Source organism: Eptesicus fuscus, chromosome 14 (assembly GCF_027574615.1).
Source record: "Eptesicus fuscus isolate TK198812 chromosome 14, DD_ASM_mEF_20220401, whole genome shotgun sequence".
Classification (NCBI taxonomy): domain Eukaryota; kingdom Metazoa; phylum Chordata; class Mammalia; order Chiroptera; family Vespertilionidae; genus Eptesicus; species Eptesicus fuscus.
In genome coordinates this window covers 82,960,624-82,978,645 of record NC_072486.1, presented here as the reverse complement: position 1 = coordinate 82,978,645, position 18,022 = coordinate 82,960,624, and the positions used below count along the sequence as shown (strand labels likewise).

The following is an 18,022-nucleotide window of genomic DNA, read 5'->3' as shown; positions in this document are numbered from 1 at the left end:
CAGGAAAAAATATCTTATTGCCTCAATGCTTCCTTTTTTATTTTTTTAACAGTCATTGAATGTGGATTCTTCTTTTCCTTGCAAGATCAAAAGGTTCTTTAAAATCCTTCAGCCACCAGTGAAATGATCAGACAGGAGAGAAACTTTAGATAGGAGTCTTGTCATCAAAAATAAATACCGCTGCATGGAGGTGCTCAGGATCTGAACCAAACTAAAAACGGGAAGGCAGGTAGCAACCCTCCCACCATGGCCGCTCCGTGGGCTGAGGGCGGGCGGGCAGGAGGCCTGGCCATGCCTTCTCAGTGCAGGAAGCCGGGTGGGTCGGGTGGGATCTGCTTCTGGTGACATGCAGCACTCCGCGGTGACACTGGCGCTGAGTCTGAGGGCGGGCGGGACCTGCTGCTGCAGCTCCTCATTCTGCTGAGGGCACTGCCAGCGCGGAACCACTCCGTCTGGCTCTCGTTGCAGGCGTGGTTCAGGAGGACGGCCGCCTGGGTCCCGCTGGGGTGCTTGATGATGCATTTCAGGGGCTTGCCAGCGGCAAAGTCCTTCAGGCCCTGACGGTCAGCCGGTCCTGGGTGAGTCTTGTTGTAGTCGGCTAGGTCAGCGGAGGTGAGGGGGGGCAGGCCCTGCTTCTTCAGGTTGGTTTCGTGGATCCTGGCGAAGCTCTTGGTGATGATGGCCCGACCCCCTCGGGGTTCACGTCATGCTCCCGGCTTGAGCCCTCGCCATAGTTCTCATCTCCAATCACACCCACCGGACGCCATGTTTCTTACAGTAGCGGGCAGTGTCAGGGACGGGACCAATCTCCTGGGTGACGGCACTGCACACCGTTGGCCTTGCATTTTCAATGTCGATGGCACCAATGAGCACGATGTTGGAGATGTTGTCCAGGTGCCCATGGAACGTGAGCCAGGGGCCAGCAGCTGAGATGTGGTCAGTGGTACACTTCCCTTTGACCTTGATAAGGATTTGAAGGTCCTCCGGGTCTTTGTCATTCCAGTTGTCACAAGGCTCCAGGAGCTGCAGACGCTGGCTGGTGGGGCTCACAGCTACCCGCTGCCCACTGCCATCCTTGGGAGGGTGCTGGTAGGTGTCCTCAGGGTCAAAATCGAAATTCATGTGGGGAAGCTCACCCGCATCTGGAGCCTCCAGCTTGAACTTCATGCCATCCTTGCCTGCCAGGAAGTCAGTCTCTGGGTTGAACTTGAGGGTGCCAGCAATGGCCAGGGCTGTGACAATCTCTGGGGATGTGACGAAGGCATGGGTCTCAGGGTTCACGTCATTGCGACCCGTGAAGTTCCTGTTGTAGGAGATGACGATTGTGTTCTTCTCCCCCTTCTTGATGTCCTTTCTGTCCCACTGGCCAATGCAGAGGCCACAGGCATTGGCCAGAACAATGCTGCCCACATCCCTCAGGACCTGTGCAGAGCTGTCCCGCTCAGTGGTGGCGGGGATCTGCTCCGAGCTGGGTGTGATGGTGAACTGGGACTTGTACTTGAGTCCGTGAGCCAGCGCCTGCTTGGCCACAGCTGCTGAACGTCCCATATCCTCATAGCTGGAGTTGGTGCAGCTGCCGATCAGAGCCACTCTGATGTCCACAGGCCAGCCTTCCTTCTCGGCCACAGCGCCCACTTATGCCACAGAGGGAGCCGGTCAGGGGTGAAGGGCCCGTTGATGAGTGGCTTCAGCTCATTAAGGTTAATTTCAATCACTTGGTCACAATGGCAGCCAGGGTCAGGTACCAGTGACCCTTGAACTCCTCAGCTAGGCTGGCAATGTCCGTCCAGCCTGTCTTGTTCAGCTAAGTCTTCATTCTGTGGTTGTAAGGAAACACTGAAGTGTGGCCCTGATTTCTGCACCCATGTTGCAGATGGTCGCCATGCCAGGTCCATGGGACTCCACAGTAGCGCCCGTGCCACCTTTCACTGTGAGGATTCCTGCCTCCTTTAAGGTCACACCTTTGGGTGAGTCCAACCGGAGCGTGAGCCAGTCAGCTTCACACCAATCACCTTGGGGCACTTCAGCTCCCAGGGAATCCCAGCCATGACGTCCACTGCATCAGCACCCCAACTCCAATGCAGATGGCCCCCAGGCCCCCGCCATTGGGGGTATGGGATCAGTGCCAATCAGAAGAGCCCCAGGATATGCATAGTCTTCCAGAATGATCTGGTGAATGATTCCAGAGCCAGGCCAGAGAAGCCCACGCCATAATTGGCACTTGCAGTTTATGTCCTTGGCCCGAAGAAGGTCTTTCTCACCCCGACCTGGGCCTCGATCAGATGGTCGCAGTGGACGGTGGACGGCACGGCCACCTGGGCAGCCCACTGCTGAGGAGCTGCAGCATGGCCATCTGGGCCGGGGGTCCTGCCTGGCCACACGGTCCGGCCGCAGCCGCAGGTACGTCTTGCCCCGCTCGATCTCCTGATTGGCTGGGTCACCCAGGTGTCCATACACAAGCTTCTCGGAGAGGCCCCGAGGCCGGTTCAGGCGTTTGCAAACAATGTCGATGTTCTTCTCTAGCAGGTCATGGTGGGTGTCATCATTGGGTACGAGTGGCTCATGGCCACCTTGGCCCGTTGGCACAGGACTGAGGCCACATGGTCCGGCCGCACACCCAGGGCTTTCTGCAGCCGGGTCACAGGAGGCTGTGAGGCGCCATGTGGTGCCCTGACCAAGATGAGGTGGCGTCTCCGTGCTGTATCTGTAAATCACTGACTTTTGCGCTGGCTAATGCTAGACTACAAATGAGTTATGGATGAACCTCATCGTCTCTCTCGTCACGGGTTCCCAGGCAGATGGAACAGGTTAATATTCTGCTTTATTCCATGGGGTGTGATGGAGTCACTGGATACATTTTACAAAGTTTCTGAAAGAGAAAAAGATGATGGTGTTGGTTAGGTTAGAAGTCCGTGCCCTAAGAATGATAGAATGGTAGTTAGTGTCGGAACATGAAGTGATTTTTTGTTGTTGTTTATCCTCACCTGAGGATATGATATTTTTTAGAGAGAGAGAGATGTTGATCGGTTGCCTCCCACATGCACTCCAGGTACATGCCCTTGACCAGGAATCAAACCTGAGACCCTCTGGTACACTGGCCAGCGCTCTAACCACTGAGCCACCAGCCAGGTACCAAGATTCTTTAAAGGAAAGAGCCGGCATCCTTCTGCAGAACGCGATGCACAGGCTTCCGAGTGAGGGCAAGGGCTGTTTCTGAGGAAGGCACCTTACCTCTGACCTCTGTGTGGATGGCCCCTTCTTCCTGGAGAGTCTGGGGACCCACGTGTCCCCACAGAGAGCACAGTGGCAGCGCCACTGCAAACACTTCCCAGGGCAGCCCGCATGCTGCCTTCTGAATGCATCCGTCCCCCTCGCCCCAATGCACGCCTCCTAGCATCCGTCCCGTGGTCACAGGCGATCTGCGCGGAACCTGTGTGCTGGTGGGCCTGCTCCCGTGTGACCCATGCACTTGGCTTAAAAGTGTTTCAAAGCTGTGAGCCCAGCTGTCCCTCGACCTGCGGGAACCCACTGACACGTGGGTCTTTTGCAGTAGAAATGCCTACAGTCGCCCGTGCCCCAGGTTTCACATCTGCTGATTCAACCAGCCCTGGCGGAAACTGCACTTCCTGTTCTAGGCTGGGGACCCGGGGCTGAGAGCGCAGACTGCGGCCACTGTTTGGGGCCGTTTTATGGGAGGGACCTGAGCTCAGGATTGGGGGCGGCTGAAACCACCCCACAAACACTGAGGGACCGCTGTAGTGACGTTCCCACAGCACAGGGGCGAGGCGTGGGCTCAGGGGCCACCCATACTTCGTATCGTTAGATTATCACGCAAACTTGTTATGTCATTTTCCTTCCTCAAAATAGAAGTCTTTATAGACAGACTCGGATTCGAAAGCGCTCGTGGCTGGCTGTGAACGCGTGATACTTCGCTTGTTTTACCTCTTAGAAAACCACGTCTTTCTTGGTGAGCGCTTACACTTGGACACTTAACAAGACACGGAGCCACTGGAGAATCCGTCTTCGCTTACCTGTTCACACTTGGAAGAACTGGGCACACTAACTTTTAGAACTGGAATCTGTTTTTAAAGGTCATTTTTTTAAATGAAATACTGCCACCAAACTTTCCTCCACTGTTTTAGTAAGTGTTATTTTTTCTTCTAAATATATAAAACATAATCTATTTGGATTACATTTGTACTTCATTATCAAAAACAGCCAACTTCTTTATTTTCTTTTTCCCCCAAATTGGCACATCATCCTATATAATAAAGATGTAATATGCAAATTGACCATCACTCCAACACACAAGATGGCTGCCCCCATGTTGTCAAAGATAGCCACCCCCATGTAGACACAAGATGGCCGCCACAAGATGGCCAGCAGGGGAGGGCAGTTGTGGGCAATCAGGCCAGCAGGGGAGGGCAGTTGGGAGGGACCAGGCCTACAGGGGAGGGCAGTTAGGAGTGACCAGGCTGGCAAGGAAGGGAAGTTAGGGGTGACCAGGCCAGCAGGGGAGGACAGTTGGGGGGGCCAGGCCTGCAGGGGAGGGCAGTTGGGGGGAACCAGGCCCTGCAGGGGAGGGCAGTTGGGGAGGACCAGGCCAGCAGGGGAGAGCAGTTGGGGGTGACAAGGCCAGCAGGGAAGGGCAGTTGGGGGTGACCAGGCTGGCAGGGGAGGGCAGTTAGGGGCGACCGGGCCGACAGGGGAGGGAAGTTAGGGGCAATCAGGCCTGCAGGGGAGAGCAGTTGGGGGTGACCAGGCCAGCAGGGGAGGGCAGGTGGGAGAGACCAGGACCAGGCCTGCAGGGGAGGGCAGTTGGGAAGGACCAGGCCTACAGGGGAGGGCAGTTGGGAGTGACCAGACCTGCAGGGGAGGGCAGTTAGGCATGACCAGGCCGGCAAGGGAGGGCAGTTAGGGGTGACCAGGCTGGCAAGGGAGGGCAGTTAGGGGTGACTGGACCAGCAGGGGAGGGCAGTTAGGGGCAATCGGCCCGGCAGGGGAGCAGTTAAGCATTGATCAGGCTGGCAGGGGAGAGGTTAGGGGGTGATCAGGCTGGCAGGCAGGCGAGTGGTTGGGAGCCAGCAGTCCTGGATTGTGAGAGGGATGTCTGACTGCCTGTTTAGGCCCGATCCCGGTGGTCGGACATCCCTTGAAGGGTCCCAGATTGGAGAGGATGCAGCCTGGGCTGAGGGACACCCGCCCCCACCCCGTGCACGAATTTCGTGCACCGGGCCTCTAGTCTTATAATGTATACAGCTGGCCTTGAGTAACAAGACTCCCAATCCCATGCAGACAGAAATCTGTGTTTTGCTTTGACCCCAAAACCCTAACGACTAAGCCCTTGCTGCTGCCCAAAGCCTTACCAACAACAGTCAGCTAGCACACGTTTGTTTGCTGTGTGTGTCACACACTGTATTCTTACAGTGAAGTAAGCTGGAGATGAGCAAGTGCTGCTAAGAAGATCGTACAGAAGAGAAAATACATTTACCGTATTTACTGAAAAAAATCCACGTGAAGTGGACCCTGCCGTGGAAACCCATGTTGTTCGAGGATTGGCTGTCTATGTGTGTACATGCATGTGTACATTTACACATATGCTCACTGAGAGTAGTGCACAGGCACCAAAGAATGGTGCTATTGGTGTGCCGTGCCCTCATGCACGCCACGTGGCGTGCGCCTGTGCCGCTGGCCGAGTGGAGCTGGTGTGAGAAGGCCTCTCCTTCCGGTGCTGTCCGGGCTCTGATGCGGCACCGGGTCCTGGAGGCTCTGATCACCTCGCAGCACAAGTTCCGGGCTCGCCGGCCCCCAAGCCTGGGACTCCTGCGGATCTCGCGTTCTGGTCTGTGTTTACCGCGCAGCAGCGGCAGGTGTCCGTCACCGGGAGGCCTTGGGTCCCGCCCCAGGAGAGCAGGCGTTGGGGCGACGGGACACCGGTAAACAGCCACTCAGCGCACACCAGTGCATTGCCAGTGGGGTGCTGCCTGTCGGGTGCTCCGGCTCAGGCCGATGCCCCTGTGAGCCGGTGCACCCGGCGAGGGCCAGCTGGGCTCCCACAGGCAGGACGGGCACACGTTGGCTGATGGTCCTGGCTCCGCGTGAAGGGCCTGCGTTTCCCAGGTGGTGAGTGTAACCAGTCGGCACAGAGGTGGCGAGAGGGCAGGATGTCCGGTTCCCTTGGTCAGCTGCGGTCTCAGAATGGCGTTCCTTTGCTTTCTACTTAAACCTTTGGGTCAAAATCATTTCTTTTGCAAATACCCAATAAGCAAATCTGTCCTCACAAACGGAAGGGCGCCCTGAGCAGCCAGGAGAGGACATCTCCTCCCACTCCTGCGAGTCAGCCGAGGGCGGCGCTGCTGTCGTAGGTGGAGTGTCCTGAGACGTCCAAGGACCCACGTGGTTCTGCAAGTGAGCGCCTCGCTTCTGCGAATCGACGCCAGGCCTGGGGGGTGAGGGCTCGCCACGGCTCCCTGCGCCCAGAGACCCCAAACACAGCGGGACGTGGCTGTGCTGACGCGGGCGCTGACTCCGTGCCCGGGCTCCTCAGGGAACCCACGGCCTTGGCCACGAGGAGAGCAAAGGACGTGATCGCAGAGCCCACGTGTCTGCATGTCAGCTGCGGTGGCTGCCGGCCGGCCGTGGAGCGAGCCGAGGTGTCTCCAGACGCCTCCCGCCCGGAGTCGGACTGTTTTCCGGAAGGCGCGCGTTCACAGTGTGACGTTCCCGTAAACCTGCACTTTCACATGCAGTTCCCAAAAGCAGGGCCGCAGGCTGCCGCTGGTTTCTGTGCAGCGCGGTTTCTCGCCGTGGGAACGGCTAGTGGAGGCGGAGTCTGGAGCATCACGCAGATGTGCCCCGCGGGAAGGTGAGGGCAGCCCCTCCTGAAGAGACGGAGCGCTCAGGGCAGGCTCACCGAAGGCAGCAGGCCCCGCTGTTTGGGAGACGAAGAGGGCGGACGGGGTCTGAGCTGCCCACGGTGCGGCGGCTGGTCTGAGGTCATGGCTGTGTGCTCCGTTCGGCAGCCCGGGCAGGCCTGCTTTCACTGGAAACAGTTTCGTGAAGAAGGACAGGAAGTGGCTTTGGGAGGGAGGGAGCGTCAGCTTGGCCTCCATGGCCCCCGGGTTCTCTCGGGAGGGAAGAAGGCGTCCTCACTGGCTCAGAAGTGGGGCAGGTGGGCGCTGAGGAAGGCGCCACCTCCCCTCATGTTTACCGCGCTCGCTCAGACCCGCCTGCACCCGGGACGCTCCCTCCCCACGCCGGTCACCGCGGCCACTGGCCACGTCCACCAGGCGCTCTGAAAGCCAGCACTGGTCACCTGTCCACTCCCGGGGGCGGGCGGCTGTGCTGGCCTCCCCGCTGGCGGCAGCGGAGCCCAATCAGGACCACCGAGGTCCCCTGGCCCGCCGCACCGGGGCAGGTCCAGGCGGGCCCTCCCCTGAGGCTCTGAGCTCAGGACCAAGTGCGTCCCCGGGGCCCTGAGGCGCCGCTCTCCAGCGCTGAAGGAACCAGTGGGCGGGGTGTCCAGCCCCCAACCCGTCATCTGGTCTCTGCATCCGCACTTCCTGCTGCACTTTCCTCTTTAACTGCCTTTCCTTCTGAGTGCTGAGCTCACGGGGCCCCCAGCTCGGGCCAGGCCCCTCTGCGCCCCCCACTCTCACCCGCCAAGTCCAAGGGAGAGCTTTGTGCTCCTCACTGGGCCCCTGGAGGTCAGTCCAGGCCATGGGAGTGTCAGGCGTCTCAACTCTCGATTCCGCTGTGGAGCCGGCGTGTCGGGGGGTCCCAGGCGCTCAGGTCCTGGCCGGCCCTCCCCTCCCAGGTGTGTCCGTCCACCTCACACGGGCTCCCTCCTGGGGCCCTGATTCAGACAGAGGGCGCCTCCTCTGCAAAACAAGGGGCACCCCAGGGAGGACGGAGCCCAGCCTGCCCTGCGCGGGAGGCGCTCTGAGGAAGGGGTTGGAGGAGGGACCAAGGTCAGCAAACCCCGCGGGTCTGTGCCCTGCGGGTCTGTGCCCCGCGGGTCTGTGCCCCCATGTGTCTGTGCCCCAGGGATCTGTGCCCTGCGGGTCTGTGCCCCCAGGGATCTGTGCCCCTGCGGGTCTGTGCCCCGCGGGTCTGTGCCCCCAGGGATCTGTGCCCCAGGGATCTGTGCCCTGCGGGTCTGTGCCCCCAGGGATCTGTGCCCTGCGGGTCTGTGCCCCGAGGGATCTGTGCCCCAGGAATCTGTGCCCCCGCGGGTCTGTGCCCCCATGTGTCTGTGCCCCAGGGATCTGTGCCCCTGCAGGTCTGTGCCCTGCGGGTCTGTGCCCTGCGGGTCTGTGCCCCGAGGGATCTGTGCCCCAGGGATCTGTGCCCCCGCGGGTCTGTGCCCCCAGGGATCTGTGCCCCTGCAGGTCTGTGCCCCAGGGATCTGTGCCCCTGCAGGTCTGTGCCCCCAGGGATCTGTGCCCCTGCAGGTCTGTGCCCTGCGGGTCTGTGCCCTGCGGGTCTGTGCCCTGCGGGTCTGTGCCCCCGCGGGAGGGCCAGAGGCTGCAGATGGAGTCCAGGTCGTCTTCTGTCACCACCGCCTGCCGGGGAGGGTGGCTCTCGTGTCACCTGAGGGTGCAGCCTGGAGCCCTTGGGGGAGCAGTGCTCCGTGCAGGCCAGGCATGGGCGTGGGGGAAGGGTGAGAGGAGCAAGGGGAGAGTAGATTCAGCAGGGGCCTGGACGGTGGGGGGGGGAGGGACTGTGGAGGGCGGGTACCTGGGCTGAGGGTGGGAGATGGAGGCCCCCCGGAGTACAGCAGACCCAGGAAGGAGACGTAGCTCATCTCCAACCTCTCCAGCCCCTGCCCCTCCCTGGGAGGGGAGCCTCCTGCCTGCAGGCCGCCTGTACGGGCGGGTGAAGTCTCCAGGGACAGCAGGGGCTGGCAGCTGTGAACAGCCCAGCAGACGGGCACGGGGTACCGCACCAGAGACACCGGCCTCCACTTCAGCATGAGCCCTTGACTGGCACTGGAGAGCCGCTCTCTGCACAGAAATGCCTCCTGGGCCGCCTCCTGGCACAGCACGTGCTGGGGCGTAAGTAACAGTGAGAAACACGGGAGGGGTGGGATGAGGGTGACAGCTCGAGCCATCCGGGACATGCAGGAGCACAGTCAGACCAGGAGAGGCGGCAGGGACCGTGGCTCCCAGTGTCCCACGAGGGACATTGACGCGCATGAGCCTGGCCAGCAGACCGGTGCAGTGTGGTCCCACGGGCCTGGCCGTACCCTGCCCAGGGATCACTTGACCTTGACACCCTTCTACCTGGAGTTCTCTGGGCTCTCGGCCCTGCAACCTGCACCCTCCTTCCCACCCAGGCGGCAGCGGCGTTGGAGCTCTGCCTGTAGCCCGCACACGTGCTGGGCAGTGCCCACGCCTGCATCTACATAGACCAGGGCTCGCCTGGAGGGACTTAGAACGGCCCAGCAGGTCTCTTTCCAGACGCTTATTTCTCCTGATGAAAAGAATCGCGTTTGTGAACCAGCAGTTCGTGAAACTGTGATAAGTGTGGCGGTCGAGACAAGCAGAGCCATGATGGAGCAAGGGGAGCCTGGGGTGGTCAAGAAGGGCTTCCCGGAGGAGGTGGCTGAGATGCTCAGAGGGAGGGAGCCGGAGGCAGGGCGTCGGGGAGACAGAGCCCATGAAGCCAGAAGCGTGCGTTTGGGGCAAAAGACAGAGCAGTGTTCTCAGAGCTGAGGTTTAGGCCAGGGAGGCGGAGAGGCGCCCGGAGGAGGCTGAACCCAGATCGGAGAGGGACGGACGGAATTCCAGGCACAGGCGCAGCTTCTCGGTGGGGGGGGTCTGTCTGCGATGAGGGAAGTCCGTCAGCATCAGTCATTCCTTCGGGGCTGTAGCCGTCACCACTGTGTTACCTTATTAGAAAGCTACTGAATAGGGTTTCTCTTCCCCATTCATTAGCTGCCCTTAAACTTTGTTGCTAGAACATTGAACTGCCCGCTGGGGCCTCCTCTCCGGGAGGGTTGCCGATAACTGCGGCGGGGATCCTGGTTGCTTCTGTCTCCTTAGAAGAATGAGACGTTCGGACAAACCACCTCCCTGGGATGGTGTCGGTGGTGCAAAAGCCTCCTCTCGGAGGTTTTCAATATAAACAGCAACGCCACCAGCGGACCCAGGCGTCCGGCGTGTCTGGGCGTGTCTGTGTGTGTCCGTGTGCCAGATTCTTTGGAGAGCAGGGAAAGGAAGAGGCCCGGGCATTGCTGTTAGAAAGCAAGGCCCACGTCCTGAGATGCGGGGTTCCGAGCGGCGTCTGAGGAATGTGGGCACGAAGCTCAGGCTGCGATCGACTTGATGATATTTTGTTGCAAATCAATTAAAAGGGCTTATGGGGTAGGTTCTAGGATTAACACACACAGGACTTAAGTCCTCTGGTTGTGTAAAAGGGTTGGAGTTGTTCTATGTGTATTTTCTCGTTTTCATTTTTTGTAAAGACAATGAGGCGGATAAATAAGCAGGAAGCCTATTCCTGGGTCACAGTTTCCAGGAGCCTGCGGAGCACAGCCTTCCGCCAGGAGCCGAGACGCCCTTGAGTGGGAGGGACGGAGCAGGTGTGTCTGGGAAACAAAGCGGCGCCGGGGGGGGGGGGGGGGGGGGGGGGTAATCAGAGCCACAGCCACGTGGCTGCATGGCGGGGGCTCCCTCCCGGCCTCTCCGCATTCTCGGGAATAAAAACACGGGGAGAGCCCTGGCCGGCGGCTCCGTTGGTTGGAGCATCGTCTGTGCACCAAAAGGTTGTGGGTTCGATTCCAATCAGGGCACGTGCCTCGGTGGCAGGCTCCTCCATGGCCCGGGTCCTGGTTGCCTCGTGCAGGAGGCGGCCAATGGATGTGTTTCTCTCTGTCTTTCTCTTCCACTCTCCCTAAAATCCAATGGGAATGCCCTCGGGTGAGGGTTAAAAATAAAATCCTGAGTCCAGGGCAGGTGACCTGGGCCGTGAAACCCGAGGGGACCAGAAGCACCAGGCTCTCGGTCCGGTGCTCTCAGACGCTTCCTTTTCCGCCTGTGGCCTGTCTGTCCTGCTCCCAGCCCCCCCACCCCCGCCCCCACCCCCGCCCACCCGGCTTCCAGTCCACAGGTTTCAAATCAACACCCGTTGTCATCCCCTCCACCCCGCCCGCCCCCCTGGGCCTCCCAAGTGGTCTGGTCCCCCTGGGACCGGCTCCACTGCAGGTGCTCCGCCCCCCGCTTGCCTCCCACCCCCTCTGCGGAGCGCAGTCACCCTCCCGGCTCGTGCAGGGGCCATGGGCACACTTCACGGACCAGAGGTGACTGCGTGCCACAGCGGGCCGAGCCCTCAGAACCCCGGCCCGTTCCATCAAACCCGCTTCAGATGGAATCACTGGGCCCCAAAATGACATGCGGTTTCTGGTAACGCAGAGGCAGCTGCTTGGGGACCTCCCCCAACCCCCGCAACCGGGCCAGACCTCGCCCTTGGGCCCTGCCCTTTGCCTTAATTAGGCAGAGGCTGCACTGGAGGGGGGACCTCTGGCCGGGTCCTCACCGCCTGCAGCACCCTGTGCCCTTGTGTCTGCACCTTTGTGCAGGCTGCCCCACCCCCACTCTGTCACTGGATCACCCCACCTGCCACCTGCAGACCACCCCCTCTGCGCCGCCCTGCCCAGCCAGGACCACCCCCTCTGCACTGCCCTGCCCGGCCAGGACCACCCCCTCTGCACCGCCCTGCCCAGCCAGGACCACCCCCTCTGCGCCGCCCTGCCCAGCCAGGACCACCCCCTCTGCGCTGCCCTGCCCAGCCAGGACCACCCCCTCTGCGCCGCCCTGCCCGGCCAGGACCACCCCCTCTGCGCCGCCCTGCCCGGCCAGGACCACCCCCTCTGCACTGCCCTGCCCAGCCAGGACCACCCCCTCTGCGCCGCCCTGCCCGGCCAGGACCACCCCCGCTGCACCGCCCTGCCCGGCCAGGACCACCCCCTCTGCACCGCCCTGCCCAGCCAGGACCACCCCCTCTGCACCGCCCTGCCCGGCCAGGACCACCCCTCGGCTCCAGGGCCCTGTCCTGCTGCCCTTGTCTTACCTCTCAAACCTGAGGTCCCTCTCCATCACCCGTCTCGTATGTGGAGCCCCTGGTTCATCGGCACCGGCCGAGGCACCCTTGGGTCTCTGCGCCCCCTGTCCTGTCCCCCCACCCCAATTCCCTGCGAGGCCAGATCTGCACGGTGCTCGGTGGAACCAGTCGATGCATTGAACCGAGTGAGCAGCAGGAGACTTGCTGGGCAGGAGGAAGCCACGGCCTGCGACCTCCCACCGCGAGCCGGGCTCCGGGAGCTGTAGGTGAATGTGATGTTAACAGGGAGCGGCGGCGATGACAGGTGACGGTCATTCCTCACCTTCGGAGCCAGAAGGGAGCCAGAGGGACAAAGGCTCTCGGAGAAGCGGCCGCGCGCTCGAGGTGCAGGCCGGTGGCCGCCCGCCGCGCTGGGAGGAAAGGCGTGGCTCAGGGGCCAAGTTGCCTCCCTGAACTTCGAGGGCGTCTCTGACTTTGGGGGAACGCTAGAGGCTTAACTTCAGGTGAGCCATCAGCCGCAGGAGCCCAGGATGTTGGGGTCTCGCCGCTGGGCCTGTTGGGGGTCCTTGGGGCTGCCACTGAGACCTCACACAGGAAGCAGCCAGAAATGTTACAGACACGCTCCCCGTGCGCTGAACCCCAGCTTCCCCAAAGCCTTGGGGTACTGGCAGAGCCCGTGCTGCCCGCGGGCCGGGGAAGGAAGAGCTGTTTCTGTTCTGATAACTCTGCCCGGGACCACCCGACGCTCCTCAGGGCCAGTGGAAGCGACGAGAACGCGTGTCCTTGGCCTCCGTGGGCCCCAGCGGGTCTGGGGAGGCCCAGCGGCAGAGTGTGCGGAGCTGAACTGAATAAGCCTCCTTCGGAGCCTCACCCTGAGGCAGACGCCAACAGCACAGCTGGTTTCTGCGCACCCGGAACCTGGGTGGCGAGATGACACTTTGAGCCATCGCCGGGGCTCCAGGTGACGGCGCAGCCTGGGCTGAGAAGGAAGCCGGAGACGCCGGCAGCACCCAGCGGGCGGCGCTGACTACAGCCTACGTTCTGTGCTCGGTACCTCGGATGATGGCAAAGAGACAGACAATGATGTCTGTTCTCAGGTTTGGGAGGCAGAGTCGCTGAGGTGACCGCAGGGGACAGGACAGCCGCTGCTCTCAGCGACGGAGGCGAGGGCGTGCAGGGCGGGCGCAGAGCCGGGCGGGGTGGTACCCTCTCCCGCTGCAGACTCCTCAGAGTCCTGGGGTGGGAAGAGTGTGGAAAATTGCTTTCCCTTCTGTTCGTTAAAATGTGTCTGTATCGTTAAGCTTTATTTTGAGAAAACATCTTGCAAAATGGGGAAAATTACTCACCACTGCTTGGCAAACAGTGTTTACCGCGGGGCTGCTCCCTGGCTTTTGAAGGGGTGTCGAATGCAGCATTTGGCATGAAGCAGCTGCGCACCCGACGCGGGCATGTGGGTGCAGCCAGGGTGGCCATTAGGGTGTCAGGTGAAGAGTCGCACGAGGGCCCCGAGGGAAGGTCAGAACGCAGCGGCCCTGGACAAGTTCTCACCGGCGTAGGAGTCACTGTGCATGCATGTGTGCGTGTGTGTGTGTCAGTGTGTGTGCCTGTGTGTGTCCATGTGCATGTCTGTGTGCATGCATGTGTGCCTGTGTGTCCATGTGTGTGCGTGTATGTGTGTCGTGTATGTATGTGTGCCTGTGTATACATATATGCCTGTGTGCATGTCCGTGTGTGTGCTTGTGTGTGTGTGCCCATATGTATGACCATGTGCACGTGTGTCCATGTGCATGCGTGTGCATGCATGGCTGTATGTGCATAGCCATGCATGTGTAAATGCACATCTGTGTGCACTTGTGCATGCGTGTGCGTGCGTAGCTGTGTGTGGATGCATGTCTGTGTGCACTCGTGCATGTGTGTGCGTTCATTTCTGCACATGCGTGTGTGCTATCCCGCAGTCCGGTTTAAATGTTATCCAGGTACCACTGAGAAGCCCATGGGAGGAGGTGAGGCAGCGCCTCAGGACACTTGGTGAGAGGGGCTGTGGGCGAGCCCCTCCGGGACAGCGCCGCTCTGCCCAGGTCAGGCCCAGGCTCGCCCCAGGACGGTGTGGCTTCGACTTCTGTGGGCAGAGGATGGAGGGTTCCTGCTTCCCACCCAGGAATGGCCGTGGCCCTGTGGCCCCGGCCTCTGGTAAGGATGCACCCAGGCCCAGGACAGGGGCCCTCCTGGCACACGCCCCGTCGTTCCCACAGCCACACCGACCAGAGGAGCTGTTTGCAGCGAGGATGTTTGTGCAGAATGACTCGCCCAAACCGCAGCGTAAGCTCCGCTCTGCTCCCGACAGGAGCAGCGGCTGTCCTGTCCCCTGCGGTCACCTCAGCGACTCTGCCTCCCAAACCTGAGAACAGACATCATTGTCTGTCTCTTTGCCATCATCCGAGGTACCGAGCACAGAACGTAGGCTGTAGTCAGCGCCGCCACTCTGGCCTCGCCTGGGAACGGCTCCTTCTGGAATCTGCTTCGATGACAATCGGCCTGATTGACACCGCGGAGGACAAGGAGGGTGATCCCGCGGGACGTTGGCCATCGGCCCCGCTGCTCCCCTGCTTTTCCCCGCTCGTGCCTTCTGAGACTTCACTTCATTGCGATCACAGTCGGCGTAGAATGTTGCGTGTGTTAAACATCCGTGTCCCGGTGGCCACAGCGGGGCCTCAGTCACAGCAGCAGCGTAACCTGCGCCTTTTCAGACTTCCTCCTCCGCGGGTGTCTGCCTTGAGCCAAACATGCAGACACCATGCTCTGTCCGCGGGGCTGCCGGCCGGTGCGGGCTCTGCAGCTTTGCCGAACTCGGGGTGCCCTTGGAGCGGGCGATGGTCCCCGCCCAGGAGGCCGTCCCTTTAGATGCCTTCAGGGTTTACCCGGCTGCAAGGGAATGGCCTTGCCCACCCCCCGCCCCGCCCCGCCCCCCAATGAACCGCTTCCTTCCTCGGCCTCTGCGGCGGCCTCCGTTCCCTGTGACCACTAATGACGGCCGCCGTCGTGTGCGCCCCCGCCCTGCGCGCTTGCTCGTCGCCTTTGTCGTCTTGGTCTTTCTTCCACGCGTTCGGAACGACAGGCCGTTTCTCTCAGAGCCCGCTCCCCGGTCCCTGGCACTCGGAGGTTTGAGAAGAGACGTTAGCATTCTGTGTCCGGATGGATCTCTGCCCCCAGAATCCTATCCACCTCGTTTTGCAGGACGCGCTGTACGGCAGGCCGGCTCTGCAGAGGGCCCGGCCGGCTGGGCGGGCGGAGGGAAGCGGCATCTCACAGGGAAATGAGGCTGCAGCTGCGTGGGGGAGGCTGCGCCCTGGGGGGGCCTGCATCGTGAGGGGGGGCTGTGTCGTGGGGGTGACCCTGCTTCTCAATCTGAATCCTCACTCTGAAAATGGGAGGCGTCTGGCCTTAAGCAAATCCTGTGCCGAGTGCTGGGGGGAGCGGCCCAGGTGCTGGGTGGGCAGGGCATGCCCGCGGGGCTGCACTTGCTGGAGGCAGCCCGAGGGCCGCAGAGCTCGGTTCTTGCACTTTCCTGGTGGGGAGTCTGTACCCGCAGAGCAGGCCCCTGGTTTCCGTTCTTGACGAGCAATATGCCGTGTGGGTATTTTTAACAACGCGGCACAAACGTCACGTGTCTGGTTCTTCTGTGATGGAGCATGTACATCCGGGGACGGCAAACAGGCTGCTCTGCTCTCCCTACAAACCCCACTGCCCTGGGAGAGAGTCTCCTGCCAAGGACCGAGGGCTCGGCTGGGGGGAGCGGAGGGAGCGGGGCTTCGCCCAGGCCGCCTGTCACCTGCTCCTGTCTCCCCCGGAGACCCGGGAGCCTCGGCCCAGCCCAGTGCCCGTGCATCCCCTGTGCCCCGGCACTGTCGGGTGTTCCCACATTCACCCTCCAAACCCCTGCACTCGTGCAGCACTGTACATCGTCCCACTTCGCAGACGACAGAACTGAGGCAAAGCTGCAGAGCTGTGGTGGCGGAGCGGGAAGCAGGCCGGACGGCCTGGGCGCCGGCCCTGCCTTTGGCCCTTGGTCAGCGGTGCGGACCTGAGTCTCTTGGGGCTGTTTTCCCTCCACGGACAGCGGGTTTCCTGATCCGGAGACACGGATGGCTCCCGAGCACCTGCCTCCCGAGGAGCCGCTGCTCACGGACGCCGCTCCGTGGAGAGGGACCTGCAAGGCCGTCCGTCTCCCCCGTGGGGCATGCCCTTCCCTCACTTGGTCCTCACAGCTTCCTCAGCTCCCGGCAGATCCGACACGGAAGGAGCGCAGAGCAGGCACGGGCGGCAGCGCTGGGAGGGCCTGAGACGGCGCATCCCCAGGGAAAGCGTCCTGGAGACACGTCGTGCTGTGGCCAAAATAAGTGCTCGCCCTCCGCGCTCTGGGGACAACGGGTGTTTGTGGGGAAGGGTATTTCCCGCACACACATTGGCTTTCTCCCTCCTGCAGAGCAGGCACTTGGGCCCGGGCCAGTGCTCAGTGGTTGCAACATCAGCCTGCACACCGAAGGGTCAAGGTTCGATCCCGGTCCGGTCCGGTGCGGGCGGGAGGCAACAGTCGCTGCGTACCTCACAGCGATGCTTCTCTGCCTCTGTCTCTCTCAGTGTCATTGGGAAAAAGCATCCTCAGGTGAGGATTAAAAAAACAGGAGGCACTGGGATGAGGAAAGAAAACAGACGTGGTCAGCCTCCTGGTGGGAGTGACCCCATGACCTCGGATGACCTGTGACCTCCGTGTCAGGAGAGGCGCCCAGGTTGGCCAAGGACCCGGCCCAAGCACCGCCGCTCTCATGGGGTGGGGTCTGCGGGGGACAGAGGCAGCCCAGCAGAGCCATTGAAGGGACGCGGTGCTGGCTGAGCCCACGTGTGGGTCCGTCTGTCACCCAAAGCTTCCTCTGGCCGAACCCCCTTCTGCTCCCGCACAGTCACCGGACCCCGCGAAGGCAGTGGCTTCTCGGTGCATGCGAGGGCCTTGCGGGGACTCAGGACCGCTTTCCTGAGTGGCAGGGAGCGGTTGCCGCCGCCTCTCTGTGCCTGCACCATGCTCGTGCCACTGCCTACGACAAGGATGCGTGTGCTGTCCCTTCCCACATCCCAGATTAGGGCGACGAGGCAGCGGGAGCCCTGCCACCAGGGTGGCCAAGGGCACGGCCGCCTGCTGCGTCTTCCCACCTTGGGTGCCTGCAGCCCGGCCTGGAGGCACCTTGTTCTCATGCGGTGCCAGGAAAGCTCAGCCCTGAACCCCCAGCCCGAGGAGCAGCTGGGCTGCACGCAGGTGCAAACCACGTCCTTGCACCCAGAAAGCCCACATTGTGGGTGACCACGCTGTCCTTGGACACGGAAAGCCCGCAACCTAGGCATGTGCCAAACCTGCAGGGCACTTAACCTTTTCTTGGTAGAGATTAACTTTGACGGCCCCAGTCACGTGACGCCTTCCCCGGGCAGAACAGGGAATTCACATCATGATGTTAGAAAGCTTCGGAAGGCCCTGTGGTATGGAGACGTGCTGGGCACTCGCCTAGTGGCCCACGGATCTGAGCACGTCCTCCCGGCCACGGCGTGTTAGAGTGTCACCTGTGGACGAGACACGGAGTGAGCTGACTGGCGCCTCTCGGGCCCCACCCTGAGATTTCCCTTAAACGCCGGACGCTGTCTTTTGTCGTTGAGTTGGAAAAGCAAGCTTTCCCGTCAGCTGTGCAGGGTCCTTCCCCCGCGCCTGTACTCACTCTCCTGTGCGGGCTTTTATCCGTTTGGGGGGAGGGAAGACCCAAAGAGAATTGTGTGTTTTTCCTGAACACCCCGACTTGGGACCAGTTTCCATATCTCAGTCCACAATGTAACCCGCCCCCCCGCCCCCGGCCACGTCCCAACAGGAAAGGAAGGTGTCCGCACGAAGCGGGTTGTGAGGCTCGTCGGGGTGACCACC

At 61.5% G+C, this 18,022-nt stretch overlaps 1 protein-coding gene and 1 pseudogene across 1 annotated transcript in view; one reads left to right on the top strand and one right to left on the bottom strand.

Moving 5' to 3' along the window:
* Positions 1–18,022, top strand: part of PTPRN2 (protein tyrosine phosphatase receptor type N2) — a 428,035-nt gene that overhangs the window by 336,965 nt on the left and 73,048 nt on the right. The gene's annotated exons all lie outside the window — the stretch shown is intronic.
* On the bottom strand, positions 289–17,139 carry LOC103299597 (aconitate hydratase, mitochondrial-like; annotated as a pseudogene).